The 15,463-nt window shown below is 48.0% G+C and overlaps 1 protein-coding gene across 3 annotated transcripts in view; it reads right to left on the bottom strand.

Annotated features, from left to right (window-relative positions):
* LOC130390903 (synaptopodin) overlaps positions 1-15,463 on the bottom strand; it is a 40,647-nt gene that overhangs the window by 16,988 nt on the left and 8,196 nt on the right. The window contains exon 3 of one of the 3 annotated variants that reach the window (XM_056601087.1): positions 4,935-5,099. The exons of 1 other annotated variant lie outside the window; for it this stretch is intronic. The gene's annotated coding sequence lies outside the window, so the exon portion shown is untranslated. Of the gene's footprint in view, positions 1-1,082; positions 1,413-4,934; positions 5,100-15,463 lie in introns of those variants that run through there. One more of the 3 variants, XM_056601086.1, reaches the window with a different exon arrangement.

Below are 15,463 nucleotides of genomic sequence, written 5' to 3' on the forward strand. Positions count from 1 at the left end.
TCTTTTCACAGCCCACCCACTCTCGCTCGCTCTTTCTATCTCTCTACCCATCTCTCTCTCGCTCTTTCTCAGTCTCGTTCTTTTTCTCTCTGAATGATACAAAGGTTCTTTATTGAAGCAGTTTTTAAGGCACTGCTTTTAAAATGGACATTCCTGGGTTCAGAAGTCATCAGGAGCCTGTCCCAGACGGCGTGCCCCGGCTTGTGCCAGCCGATGACAGACATCCAAAACACCTCCATGCACAACCTCCAATGAGAGTAACAACAGGCTCACTACCAGGGAACATCTCACCACGGCAAAAACCTGAAAGGCAAGATTGTCATTGGCTTTTGTCTTTAATTATTTATGCTGATCTCATCTTCCTTTCACAAGAAAAATACAGATTGCATTCCACCTTATCTGATGCAAGTTAGAGTTTGGCAACTTCGAAGATAAAGGATGAAGGTTAAGAGTAGGTGTGGGACAGCCGATGGCAAGAGGAAGGAACCCACTGAATCTAACTCTTAAATGCTCACAAGGCCTGAGGCAATGCATCAAAGAAGCAAACCGATGAATAGGTTGGGATGACAAATCGTTATTTCGGCTTGCATCGACTCAAACCCAAAGTCATGTTATGAGTATCTTCATTGAGCTACCCACAACTTATGGTGAACAAAATCTCCTGTCGTCTCCCCTGCTAAAAATGTTCAGGGCTTTCACCTGTTGTGTAAACAGGAAGCAATTACTTATCCATGCAACACGATAGGCGTCACAGCCGGCTCTGTCATTGGACACAGCTTCTAGTGTTACGCACTGTGTTTGTGTGTATGTCTGAAGACACTAAGGTTACACTACGGGCATTGAGCAGTCAGAAGAACAATAGGCTATAGGCTATCAGAGACCACAGCGCTGCTGTAGCACTCTATTCCCATCTGCAAGTCCGGGTTCTGTCTGTGGAGTGCAACAAGAGCCACAGATGTTTGTCATCTACTTCAACAAAAGGGGTTTTCAGAGATTCCCCCCCCCCCCCCCCTCTCTTCCTGTCTTATTTAACTCGCTCGCATTTTCCTGTGCGCCCCTCAAAACAAAGATAGTTCTCTTACCCCCAAAAAGATAAAGATAATGGAGTGCAGGGGAGTTCCAGCTGCAAAGTTTCGTGCGGGCAGCCGAGGCGGTTTCGCGGCGAGACGCGGATGTCCGTTATTCCGTTCCCCGGGACATGCGAAGGCGGTGGCGCGTCATGTGCCTCTCTCACCTGTGCTCCGGTGGATCTGGCTGCTGGGAGATGCGGTTAACGCGCACAGCCCCCTTCTCTCCTCAGCCCTCTCAGACTCTTTCACACACCTCCCCCTTTTTCCTTTCTTTTTTTTCCCGGTAACCTCTTCCTCCCGCTCTGTCTCTCTCCCTTGCCGTCTCTCTTTCTCCCCTCTCCCTTTCAATTGAGGCGGACAGAGGGGATGGGGAGGGGAGGGCTGGGGTAGGCTGGGGTGAGGTGGTGGGGGGGGGGGGGGGGGGGGATTCGGTGCTCGTAGCTGCAGCAGACGGAACACAGAGGGCTCTTTGTCCGAGAACCTTTCTCATATGGTTTCCTTCAGGCTTGCATACTGAACACATTATGCCATAATATATTTTCATATTCAACACAGGGATGCTGGTGGACCAGTGGGCCCCACTCTCTTCCCCCCGCCCCCCCACCCCCCCTCTTTTTTTCTCCCCCACCCCTCAACCCTTTTTCCCGCCGTGCAGGCCGGACGGAGAGATCCGTCTCTCCGTCCGGAGAGTGTGCTCTGTGGCCAGGCTAGAGACCTGGGAACTTCTTAGCTGCAGCGTCACAGGCCTGCTACCTTACAGTAAAACTCCCACAGGAGACACTATATCTTTCACCTGGGGATTAAGATAAAGAGAATAAGAGAATAAGAAGAAGACGCTCTGGGGCCTATGAAGAGGTGTAGGGGACACAGCGGGGATAGTAGCTCATGAACACTAATACAGCCGCAGATACAGCAAAACCACTGAGATGTTAAAACCCCTGCTTATGGTTCTCTGAGAAGTGACTCCTCCCGCCCCCATAGGTGTTGTTAAAGACGTAAGTCGGTAACATCTGGCCAACCGCATAGTAACTAAAACCAAGGAATCCTCAGATCTCCAGATTGATGGATATCCAAAGTCGTCACTGTACTCCAGATGTTGGAACAGAACAAACAAACTGTGAGAATCCCCCCCTGCACCAAACAAGGCATCATCGCAGAGCGCATTACCCAGTGCATCTGGAAGGCCATTAAGGCGACGGGGACTGGTGATAAACGTATAAACATGACACTTGTCCCCGCCTGTCATAGATTTCCAACGTCGCAGCCGACTGTTTGGATCTTACGGGTGCCAGGGGGTGGGGGGTAAGAATGACGATTACTTAGGCTTTCACACCAATTTCCCAATTACCCTGCAGGCGGGGGATAAGCTCCCTTTTAGCGAATGTTGCATGTCCTCTGCTTGTGGTATACCACTGTTTTTCAAACAAGGATCTGTAAACCACACAGAGTTGATCCAAAGGACAAACACTCTTCCCCGGCACACTCACAATGAAGGAGCGGGAGAAAAAAAAAGAACCTTCACTCAGAATGACACAATAATAACATAGGTGGGTTTTTTGTGTGTTTCTGGCTTCATGATCTTCATGATTCACCAATATATTTGACAAGATGGATGGTCCTGGGCTATCTCAGGGATCCAACGCCTCCCTACTTCAACCCTCTCATCTTCCCTCACCTGTCTTTTACTTTTTCATCACTTTGGCCCACATCCATTTTCTATCTCACCCACTCGCTCACATTTTAACACCTCCATATCTGTCTGCTTTCAGCCATCCATCAACCTGTCTCCCTTTACCTCCAACCTCCTGCTCTCCTGTGGGTTCCTCTCCTTCGGCTTCATTCTTTTCCCGGTGCATCATGTCTGACTCCCACCCATTTCCTACGACCCGGCCCCTCCCCTCTTGCCTCTAAGTGCAGTGCCCCATGCAACCGGCGGAGCCGTCCATCCATCCATTCCCCCTTTCTCTTCCTCTTGCTCTTCTCCCTGGCGGCCGTGACGCCGACCGGGGCAGCTGTGTGTGGGAGCCAGAGGGATCCTATGGGGTTCGACGTGAGTGTGCATTCCTTCAGAAGTGGGGCTCTTGCTGGCGAGAGCAGCGTGGAATTTTCCTAAGTGATCTGCTTCGCATTCCCTCTCAAGTCATATCCATCTACACTCGACTCGGGGGGGAAAAGTCGATTAAGAGTGGGTTGCAGTGGCCGCGGCCCTTAGCTGATTACAATCTGCTCACGGCCTTGCAACGCGGCCGCCGAGGCCCCGCCCCCGTGCGTGTAATAGGAGCCGGCCGCGGGGCCGTTCAAAGGGCCCGCGTTTAATCTAAACAGAGGCGGGAAGCAGAAGGAGATAGAAAAAAAACTAAGACAGACAGAGAGACTCAAAACGAAAGACAGAAAGAAATACAGTAAATTCAGACGGACGGCAGGAAGGACAAACCGAAAGAATGAAAAAGTGGAAAAAAAAAGACAGAAAGAAAGAGTAGGAAAATTGCTTAGGTACGGAGGCTGCAGTAACTGTGCATGCGTGTTGAGGATATTTGTACTGGCGGTGCTTCCATATGGGGAGCAGCTCATGTCTGCTGGTGTGTCTGACATTGTAACCCAAGACGGAGTAGCCTGATTACCTGTCTATGGGGAAACAGTGTGGAGCCCAGAGTCTAACGTTATTACGCCTCGCTCCCAGTTTAGAGCTGCCTCTGTTTATTTTCAGTTGACCGGGCTGCTGTATTTCTCACAAACTGCTTCCAAGGCTGATGTGGTCTGAAAGCAGAGATGACTGGAGTGTATAGAGCCTGGGTGTGTCTGGTTCGCGGTCGGATGAAGTCTCGCGAAGGCTGTGAAGAGTTGAGATGAAACACGTTTGTAGTCGCACCAAGACCTTGGTATCCTGCTGTTCTCATCACATCTATTCCTTCTAACTAGCTGACGCCTTCGTCCAGAAAAGGGGCTTAGGAATGGGGCTGAAAGTCCCAGCAGAACTTCTAACGCGAGTGCGCCTGCAGGACACAACTGGTGTTACTGAGCAGAACTTGATTAACAACACTGGCGTCCAACTGCCAAAGTTGGCAGTCGTCATGGATGCTGGCACTGAACAAACTTTTCCAAATCCAATTTTACCCCGAGAAGGCAAATGTTTCATGAAAGCATAGCTTTGTGGTCTGAATTGCTTTCACATACTGGATACCGGCAAATAGAGGCTGCTTGTTGGAACTACGTTGTTCTTTAGGAATGACAACCACAAACTACCATATGGATTGGGTGTGTGTGTGTGTGTGTGTGTGTGTGTGTGTGTGTGTGTGTGTGTGTGTGTGTGTGTGTGTGTGTGTGTGTGTGTGTGTGTGTGTGTGTGTGTGTGTGTGTGTGTGTGTGTGTGTTTGTGTTTTGGTGAGTGCTTGTGCCTGTGTTTGTATGTGCTTGTCTGAGCGTGCATACTCATATATATGCACACAAAACTGTTTGCGTGTGTTTGTGTGTGTGCTTGTGAATGAATGTGCTCATGTACGTGTGTATGTGTGCTTGCATGCTTATGCGTTTGCACGTGTGTTTGTTACTAGCTTTGACCCCCACAGAGCGAAGAACATATGCAATGCGATACCTCTTCTACTAATCAACAGACTGCTTTGGTCTGGACAGCTGGCTGAGTCTGTCCGTCTGTCTGTCTGTTAAACCTCAAACACTGCAGGAGCCAATCGATACTGATATTAAACACGCCGGACATTCTCCCCCACCTCCTCCTCCTCCTCCCAGCAGGCCATCCACCTTCATAGATTACATGAGAGCAACACTATCCACGCATGACTCGTCATTAAGAAACGGTAATACATCTCATGACCCCGGCCCTGGACCCAGCCTCCCCTCCTCTCATACTGCCTGCTGTTTCCATGGTTCTCCGGCGCTGCCATTGGTCAGGTTCTGGCTGTCTCTGCGCTCCTATTGGCTCTCTCCTTGGGACCGGTTGGTTGTTGTTGTGGTCGTGTCCGGGGTAATGACTGCCGGCAGTGCTGGTTCGGGCGGGCCGCCAACGCCAACAAACTACGGATGTTACAAATACATTACTGAATAATTGAGGTCGTTAGTCTCACTTTATTAGGAAGGAGAAACAAAAGGGACCTTCATTGCACCTCGTTTCCTCTCACGGGCGCAACTCACTAACAAATGTGCTCGTATGTCTCCATTTTGCTTACAAGCCCCGTGAACATGGGCCATCGGTCAGTGGACCAGGCGTCACTTTGGATAGATGTTGTGAGATCGCTGGGGACGGGGGAGGGGGAGGGCGGGGACATTATTTCTCAAGTGACACGTGTTCACCTTTTCCTGAATCGCAGAGTTGGGTTTGGAAGAATGAAAAGGGAAATGGGTGTGATTTTAAAATCGCTGACGGAAAACACAATTCTATGCCCAACTACTTTTGAAAAAACACATTTGTTTTCACCGTTATTTTGGGGAACTTACATCACAGAGCGTATCCCTCAGCCATCAGGCCATCCCAGCTGTGGATCAAGAGCCGTGCCCTCCCTTCCCCGCCCGGTTCTGGTGTCATCGACCCAGTTCCATATAAATGCCTTCCTGCCTGGTGGCTGGGCCGCCCCGCAGATGGAGGGGAACAAGGCAAGAGTTATTCTCTCCACAAGAGCCTCTGTCTTTGTTTGGGCCAACGCACTCCAAGGCATAATCAGGATTGTACCCGGAGACAAAAACAAAATACCAAACAGCGACCTGGTTCAGTGCCACCGGAGCAAGGGATTGAATCTGTGTCTCCCAGCGCAGGCACTTAACTAAATATTTATTCTCCCCCCCGCAAACAACATTAGCGCCTCAGCCTGGGATATCAGCAGCAATCAGTGTGGTGGCCCCACTGAGACTGCACATGTGTGTCTGTATGCCTGTGTGTACTATGTGTTTGCATGCATATGTGTGCATATGGGTCTCTTGAGAGTCTATAAGCGTGCGTGCGTGTGTGTGCACGTGTCTGTGTGTGTGTGTGTGTGTCTGTGTGGGTTCACCTGTCTGATCTCTAAACGTCGATCCTCCTATTGTTTGAGTACGCTATCTTCAGCACACAACAACGCAATCTAGCCGGGAAATACAGCAACAGCCTGACACCTGAGACTCACTTAATGTACACAGGGGAGAATGTGGCTGACTGCAACGCAGTATTTACTGGCATGGAGTTGACAGTGATCAATAGAATATATCAAGTCATCATATCAGGAACACATCCCACCATTGCAGCAGAGGATTATTCTGTTCATCCGTGTTCTCTTGATTTTCTCTCGACAACAATAAGACTAATAGTACTAATAATAGTCGTACATAAAATGCGCTGCACCCACCAAAAAATACAAAGCGTTTAAAATCGACTGGAGAATGGATTTATAGCCTTCTCTCAAGCGAATTTCCTGCCTTTCAGACCCAGGCTCCTGTAACAATATTCCGCTCCATAAGAGGTGGACGGTACAGTACACCGTGCTGCCCCCCCCCCCGCCCAACCCACCCCCCTACCTCCCGGCCCTCTCCCCCCCCCCACACACACACACCGCCTGGGAACAATTAATCTCATACCTCCTGTCATCTGGTCTCCGGCCGTCTACCAGTTTTACCCCCTGAATTTAGGGACCAGCTCCAGGCCTTTATTTCCATTTCCCACTCCCGGTATTCCCGTTCTCGGGACATAGAATGCTTTGTTGGAATTCTATTACGCTTAGGTATAACCTGCCTACCCCACCCTGTGGTGTGGTTTCAAACCCCTTGCCAGGGAATAAATGAACAGCAATCGCTGGGTTCATATACAAATGACCCAGCTGCGAAAATATTCACATAAAACAAGGCGAGACGGCGGAGCCGTAAAACACAGCGATTTGATTTAATTCACGTCGCCAGAAATAGTCGGTGTGGTCGGCTCACGGCATATTAGAGGGAGACTGCGGTGATCAAAGACCGGCGAGCTCCACCTGTGTCATTCCACTTGTTAGGTCATGCCTGAAGGTTTGCCGTACGAGGGGGGCGTGCGCAGCCGCCAGGCCCCTGCTCAGGTCTGAGACCCTTTGAAGTGCACACTCTGCTCCTCACCAGCCAGCCTACCCCTTGATGTAATGGTCCCTCGCTAAGCTACTGTGTGCCTCGCCGGGGCTCCTCTAGTCGAGGGGGACGAAGCCGGCCACGGAGCCACGAGGTCTTCATTAAGGAAGGGAAGGAAACCTAGAGAGCCCGGATCCCACGGGGGCTTATAGAGAGCGCACTCGGCTGAAGGCGATTGTCTGAAAAAGGTGGGATACGGTCGTGTCCTTCCTCCGCCGGGGGGAAGCGGAGCCTGTCTGAACTGAACACCAGCTGTCTGGCAGGTGAAAGCAGCCGCAGCCTTTAGATCTTCTGTCCGATAGCCTGGAAAAGAGCAGAACCCGCGGTGACCTGCCGGATCTCTCTCTCTCTCTCGCTCCCCGATTTCCCACCGCATGGTCACGCACACACGGATAGATAGACGGCGAAGATGGTTTAGGATGTGACAGGACATGATATTTATACAGATTTAGTAACCGCGACTAGACTAAATAAAGTGTAGACTATATGGAAAAGGTCTCAAAAGAACATCCTACACCATTGATCATCTCAAGAACTCTGTCCCATGGAGGTTGCCAACAGGCACTGGATTTTGGTGCATCTTCTTTTATTTTATGGGCCTCAGCTATTCATCCATAGAACCTCCATGACTTATTCAACAGCGCCATCTCCATCACCCCGCAAAGCCTCGAAAACATGTCCTTGTTGAATGTTTTATGAGCAACTTGACAGGAGAACGTGAAAGTTACGGCGCATTCTTATAAGGTCACATGCGAGTTAATCCGTGTTGAAAAATCAGGCTATATAACAGACATATGCGTGTGAGAGCGGGAGAAAGAGGGAGAGAGGGAGGAAGGGGGAGAGAGAGGTAGAGAGGGGGCGGGAGTGAAGAGAGAGAGGTATGGGAGGGGAGAAATATAGAATGTCTTGCAGGATTATCACGCGAGTAGCTATGCGTGTTTCCTCGGGTATTCTAACCGTGCCCTGGCGGATCATTTAAACTGTCTGGCTGTTAGTGGGAAGCAGAGGTTGAGGGATTGGTTGAGGTATATACGCACGCAGAACTCTCCAACGCAAAAGATATGTCCTGAACCCAACCATTTACGAGACCACTGAATATATGAATGAAAAGTTTCCATTTGTGTAGCCTATTTACATCGATTACAGTCCTTCAGTATATTCAGGCCCAACCAGGCATGTGTTTGGGTTGGTCCACAAAACCATGCTCAACTGACCTCTAAATCCCCACCAGGAGGGAACCATAGTTGAATGTGATTATTTCTGTTTGTGTCTGTTGGCTCATGCACCAATGTGTCATCCGAGCATGAGATTATCCGTTGAATCGTTTTATTCAGCCTTGTTATCTGGGTGGCTTGATACTGCAGGCTAAATAGAACGCTTTGGGAAGTTTAGGTGCGAGGGAAGCTGACACTCTCTGCAAGGCCCCTAGCATTCTGTTCTATGAGTTCTGAGCATGTCAATTAGCACGAACTGATGCCTGGCATCCAAGGACCGGACCGCTAATCGCCTGTTAAAGTCACTGAGCAGTAGTGAATCATTCCTCCGATTTCCGTTTTCAGTTTATCTTTGATCACGGCAAATATGTAATGTAGCGTGGACAGTCCCCGGTGGCAAAGTCCCAACTATTACACTGTTTTCAGATTCATGTGAACATTAATGTCGTTCATCTCATTACACAATGTCCATAGTTTCAATAGTAAGTCTGAGAAATGCTAGACATATGCCATTTGTAGTAGGATGTAAATGACTTTCTTAATTATTACACCATAAACATAGAAGACAGTTGGTTGAAAAGAAGACAGTTGCCTGACAGAGCCGTCAGTTATAATCATGGTAAATCATTAATTAATTCAGGAAATTAATTATTTTTAAAATGGATTGAAATCCAGACCCAAAACAAGGCAGCGCTTTCGTATAGAGATTTAATTCGGGTTCCAATTCCATCTTAAATAAGTCTGGATTCCAACATAGCTGAATGTTCCACAGCCACAGTCCTTGTAAAACCTGGCTCACTGGCCTCTCTGTGGTTCCCCTTCATTAACCTGTCTGCTAACAAAACATAACCCATAACAATGCTCCCTGGACCAAGTGCATACCAGTCTGCAACGCAAACCACATGGAGAAGAACACGGCAACAGGAAACTGTGTACCGACCATAATATTTACCTCCACGAATTGGTCCCCCACTTCTCATGCATTGGCCTGTCATCAAAGTTAGACTGTGGTTGGGTGATTCAAACGGGTGAGCTCAGAGCTCACACCATTATCAGACAGAGCGTCAGTCTATCAGTCTGCCTATCTGATTCTGTGTCCAGCTGTCTGTCTGTCCCACCACACCAAATGTCTGTCTGAGATGAAGATGAGCTCGTCTGTGTGTGCCGTCTTTGAACCTGGAGCTCCAGGGTGTGTGTGTGTGTGTGTGTGTGTGTGTGTGTACAAGCTTGTGTATTTGTGTGTGTGTATGTGTATGTGTGTGTGTTTGCCTGTGCATGTCTTTCAAATGATCAGTGCATCTCCAAGAAACGCTCTCTCAATGCTTCTGGAATGCATTTACCCTTTTTTTTCATCAAGAGGTCACTGCGATCCGATTAGAATGTGATCACGCGAGATCAACGATAACAAGGCATGGAAAGTGCACGTTAAACGTGTTCCATCCAGTGCGGTTGTATTCTCTCAGTCCCCCAGAGACAGTCACAGTACCCTGTGAGGCTGCAGTCCTGCCCCTAACCCTGGATGTCTGGGGGGGGAAGACTCTGCCACACATCTCATCAACCAAACCTCACTCTGTGTGCCGTGCTTTCCCCAAGCCCTGATACACACTTCCATCATATCGTCAACTGAGTCACTCCTGTATTTAATGGGAAATAATTTGCTATCCTAAAATGAGGTTTATCGGTTAGGCCATTCATGCTGTTGAATGTCATAATTGACTTTGAAGGGCGGGTGGGTTTAACGTCCCCATCTGCCCGCCATATGGGCTTGCGACGGTATGGCTTGAGGTGATTTGCAATGTTTTTTCACCTGATACAATTTGTAACGGAAAAGCTATTCAACCCTCAAGAAATGCTCCCACCCACAGCTGCTACTAGCCAAACAGCCCGTATGAGGCCAGACATGCCATTCGAGTGTGGGCGGAAAGGCATTACTTCTGTTGAAAGCCCCCGGATCGGAAGGTTGTTGTGGCAAGAGAGTGGGTTGAAGGATGCTGGACTGCTGGCTAGATTGGCAGTGGATTGGAAATGGTGTTGAATAATCACACAGCCTTGCTCTTTGTGATTGGCTACCATACAGCATGCCCTGACCCAGATGATGTCTCTTTCAGTGCAGTGCAGGCCCTGAAAAACCCCGGCTTGAACGACAGGCTTGAACAGTACTGAAAGCACTTATTTTTGAAGTAAAGCACATTAAATGACCTTGAATCCTTTTACTTTTATCGAACTTCACAATAAAAATGATCATCGTAATGTTTTTGATACATAAATGCATAAAAAAATAAAGAAGAAGAAAAAAATAATAATCATAAACTCCAAGTGCTTTTAAGAGACTACAGGGAGATCCAAAAGTTCTTGATGTCCAAAGGCCAGGCTGAAAAGGGAATAGTCTTGGGAGACTTTTTAATTAAGTTAATGGACCCACCCTAGTGGGACTCCCAGACCAGTGAGTTCCAGAGGGTGAGGGCAGCCATCCTGAAAGCTCTGTCCCCAAAACCATCCTCACAACAATGTGTGTGGGGAGGAGAGTGGGGGTTGACCCAACCCCACCGCTTTATCTGAGCTTTCTAAGACCACAGAGACACTCTCTTTGGACCGGTCCCAGCTCAGTCCAGAGAACACATCCCTCAAAGACCTCACTGGATGATTTGAGTTTCAGCCTCCTGGCTGGGCTGGCTGGCAGATGAACGAACACATTCCGTACACGACGCCGTTCCCGTTGGGCGCCGGGGAGAGCCATGTGACACTGATCTTTGATGGTGATTGTGTGTGTTGTTTGTGGTCGTGTCTGACGGGGCGGGAGCCCGTATACGCGTATGTTCGCGTCCCGGCAGTGTGTTTAGTCTGCGAGCACAAGAAAGAGACCTGCGGTTTGGACATTTGTTTCTGTTTGGCAGAGGCGGAGGGCCGTATGCGCTCCTCTCTGATAAATCTGTCATTGCTCCACATGAGATCGTAGCATGTCATTGGCTGGTGTCCCCCCGCTTAGCCCCGCACTATTAAATCCAAAGGATATTGGGTCGTTCTTTGAGTGCTCTCTCTCTCTCTCTCTCTCTCTCTCTCTCTCTCTCTCTCTCTCTCTCTCTCTCTCTCTCTCTCTCTCTCTCTCTCTCTCTCTCTCTCTCTCTCTCTCTCTCTCTCTCTCTCTCTCTCTCTCTCTCTCTCTCTCTCTCTCTCTCTCTCTCTCTCTCTCTCTCTCTCTCTCTGTTCCACATCTACTCCCAGGAAATAATACTCGACCAGAACACAAACCTATTCTTTATTTTATTTACTGGTCCATCAATTTTGCACTGAACTATGCGAAGCCATTACAATTATTTGCTTGAGGATTTATCTTTGCTTCATAACACGCAGGCTTTTTCTAAATCATGAGAGAGACTAGACCAGAGTTTAGACGGGGTGTGTTGGGGGCGGGGGGGGGGGGGGGGGGGGGGGCGTTTGGTCATCGGTATGTCATTGTCTGACAGTAGAGGAAGCGGCTTTGTTCTGTTACCAGAGATTGAGCTACACAAGCAACAACCGGACAAAATATCTGCTGAGCACCAGCCACGGTACCCTCGCACTGAGGCGGATCAATACACAACAGAAATGATGATGAGGAATGCTGCATCCAATCATCATTGGAGTCGGTCTCCATCTCGAATTGAACATGATCCACACAAAATACATGAAAACGGCTTTAGATGATGCACTGCATAGGGTATCCCTCCTGAGTGTGCTTCGTTTGAAGCCACAACTGTTAAAGATCTACATAAACAAACTTGCCGCGATTGTAAACACATTTTTAGGTTGTTTCTTCGGCCAAATAGATTAGAGTCGTAAACTTGAAATTACCGTTACCAGTTGCCATCCTGTAGTGAAGTGTTTACACAATCTTGTGCTGGCAACTAACCTTTCCAACAAAACATTGTGCACACAATCCCAGACTTCTTATGCAAATCTCTCAGTAGAGTCTCCCGCCACAGAAACACAGAGTATGAACTTCTTCTGAATTTGTTTGTTGTCACTAGAACATTTTTCCTTTGCTTATGCCACTGAAGCCTTATCATGCAGTTCACGCAGTCCCGTTTGCCTCACTTGGACTCTGCAAAGTTTCCAGTCGTATTGATTTGATTAGGAGCCCATCTGACTCCTACTAAAACTTCCACACACTCATCCAGAGGCTACCCTGGAGCTGGATGGAAAAGTTTGGAGTTTCACTCTTTTTTTGTTCCATCTCGATATTTTATTGCAGAGAGGGAGAGAGTGCTGTATCTCTGTATGAGGGAAGTCAAGAGGGCTCTGGAATAATGCTACTCAAAGGAAACTGTTTTCTCATTAACATGCTGGCATGTGGGCAAGGTTGACACATAAATAAATAAGTTACATTTTCTCACATATAAGCCTAGCAAAAATCAATTAGCAAAGATGAACTGCATCCGGAGCACTTGGAGAACACTAGACAAGGCGATCTTTGGCCAAGACGTTGATATTCAATGCCCCAATAAAAGCCTGGAAATGTAATTATAGTGGCACCATCCTTCTTCTGACTATCACAATTCTTTCCACTAGTTAAAAAGAGAATGAAGAATGAGCAGAAATATAGTAGGAAAAAGAGAACATAATTTTGACTGCAGTGGACATGTCATTGGAACAAAAACAAAGTCATAAACTGAGCAAGGGAGAGAGCTGTGCCAATTGGACTACTGGTTGGGAGTACAAAAGGAAGTGACACAACAAATTCATGGTTTACATACAGGAAATGACATGCTGCAGCCGGGCTTAGAATACGCATCAGCTGTGCAGCTGCGGCTACTTTCAAGAAAAAAGGAAATCTTACATTTTACAGACGTGGCAGAGATCCTGATTGCTTATGATTGTGTCTTTGCTACAAGCAATCTTTTTCAGTCTGCCATTGAATGATTGAGTGTGACAACAAACTGGAGATGGAGGTTTTCATCAGTTGACATCTTTGATGTCCACATCAAAGTTTGTATCAAAGATTGGGTATTTTGTATGCATCTATATGCAGCTCACTTACATGCACATGCGCCTTATCCTGCATATTTGACCCTGAGTCAGTGTATCCTATAGCCTGCATAATAGATTAGTTAGGCAGGGAAATCTGATCTGATGTCTAGTCGCATTGCAAATTCACTCCGGGTTGAACAGCATATGGTTTGTGTTACCCAAGGCCAAACAGACCAACAATCCTGCAGTACACCAGTGAATTCACGGCACTGACGGACCATGTATTTCAGTTCAAGCCACCCTGCCACAACAAGCATAGATACGTTGTTACTTCAGCACAGGCAACAAACAATGTTCTTGGGTTTGCTTGTATCTTTTCGGAGAGCGAGATGTAGAGACCCCTACGCATGTCTTATGGGCTGTTTGGACGGTCCTACGCACCAATAAAGAAATATCCTTAAAGTCCATGGTGGGCCAAAACTGACCGTGAAATCTACAATTTGGGATGCTCAGAGAACAGACACACAGAGAGCCAAAGGTGAAGTCATACGAACCCCAGAAAAGCCACAAGGGAGGTAGTGTTCACAAACATAATTCTTATTGGCAAATTAGGAAAGGGGGAAGCAGTTCAACAGAACAAGCCGACCTATGGTGCTACATACATTGTTTATTTTACGAATATATGTCATTATTTCCAAAAGCTGAAATAATTCATACTATTTGTATCGGTTGTGTGCATCGATTGTGTTAAAACAATGGTGCTGAACTGATTGCTTGTTTTTCCATTCCAATCTCCTGCATCCCTCTTTTTCTCTTTTCCCCCTCTTTTTCTTTGGAGAGATTTTGCAAAGCGTTCCTGAGGTCCAACTAAAACAAAGCTAATGTCACTAGCTCCAGCAGCATTGCCCTGAACCGCCAAGCAATCTGAGCAGGCGATCTCTGCCATGATCCTGTCCAGACAATACCCCGACTTCCTCTCCTACCCAATGAAAACACATACCGTGATATGGCGGCTGCGAGACGGAGACAAGGAATAAAGAGAGAGAGAGAGAGAGAGAGAGAGAGAGAGAGAGAGAGAGAGAGAGAGAGAGAGAGAGAGAGAGAGAGAGAGAGAGAGAGAGAAAGAAAGAAAGAAAGAAAGAAAGAAAGAAAGAAAGAAAGAAAGAAAGAAAGAAAGAAAGAAAGAAAGAAAGTGCAGAAAGGATAAAAAAGACGCCAGACAGCCATTATGCTTAAACAACTGACACAACTGTGCAGTGTGTCCACTGCACACCCCTCCCCAATCCCTCCCTGCTGTCCTTACTCTTTGTTTGAATAACCGTTGTGCTCTTGTTGAATGCGTGCTCGCCGCCATACTCCAGCAGTCGTGGAGAAAAGGCTTTCAGCGTGATGAAGAACAGCCACCGGGCGGCTGGTAATTTCCAGACAGCGGCCCGGCTGACCTGGGGCCGCTTCTGGTGGAGGTGCTGGGGGCACTGACTGTGTGTGTGTGTGTGTGTGTGTGTGTGTGTGTGTGTGTGTGTGTGTGTGTGTGTGTGTGTGTGTGTGTGTGTGTGTGTGTGTGTGTGTGTGTGTGTGTGTGTGTGTGTGTGTGTGTGTGTGTGTGTGTGTGTGTGTGTGTGTGTGCGTGCAAGCGTGTGTTTCTGTGTGTTTGTGAATGTGTGTGTGTGTGTGTGTGTGTGTGTGTGTGTGTGCGTACGGCGTGCGTGTGTTCGTACGTGTGTTTGTGCGCAGGTGTGTTTATGTGTTTGTGAATGTGGTGGGGAGGTCAACCATGAACCCTGGGTCTTCTCTGCCGCATCAGTCTCCCTCTCTTATCCTGGCAGAGTGTTGGCAGAGCAGCCGAGGAGGAGACCACAGCCCAACCCTGTGCCTCTGATCCAGAATACAGTGATCTCACAGATGTCGGGAGAAGGTGGGCATTGGGGATGAGCCCGGTCGAAAACAGGAGGGACCCGATCATTTGATCTGGGGTGCCAGAGCTGCATCTCAACAATGGCAGGATAAGTCCTTTACTGCTGTGCTGTGTGTCTGCCTCCCTCGTCCTCTCGCTCACCCTCTCTCTCTCGACAGAATGATCCGTAAAGCTATTAAGAGAGTCAAGAAGGCTTAGTGTCAACGCTGCGTTGGCTATTTAATTTGACTAAATCAGGACCA

This window comes from Gadus chalcogrammus, chromosome 10 (genome assembly GCF_026213295.1).
Source record: "Gadus chalcogrammus isolate NIFS_2021 chromosome 10, NIFS_Gcha_1.0, whole genome shotgun sequence".
In the NCBI taxonomy this organism is placed as follows: domain Eukaryota; kingdom Metazoa; phylum Chordata; class Actinopteri; order Gadiformes; family Gadidae; genus Gadus; species Gadus chalcogrammus.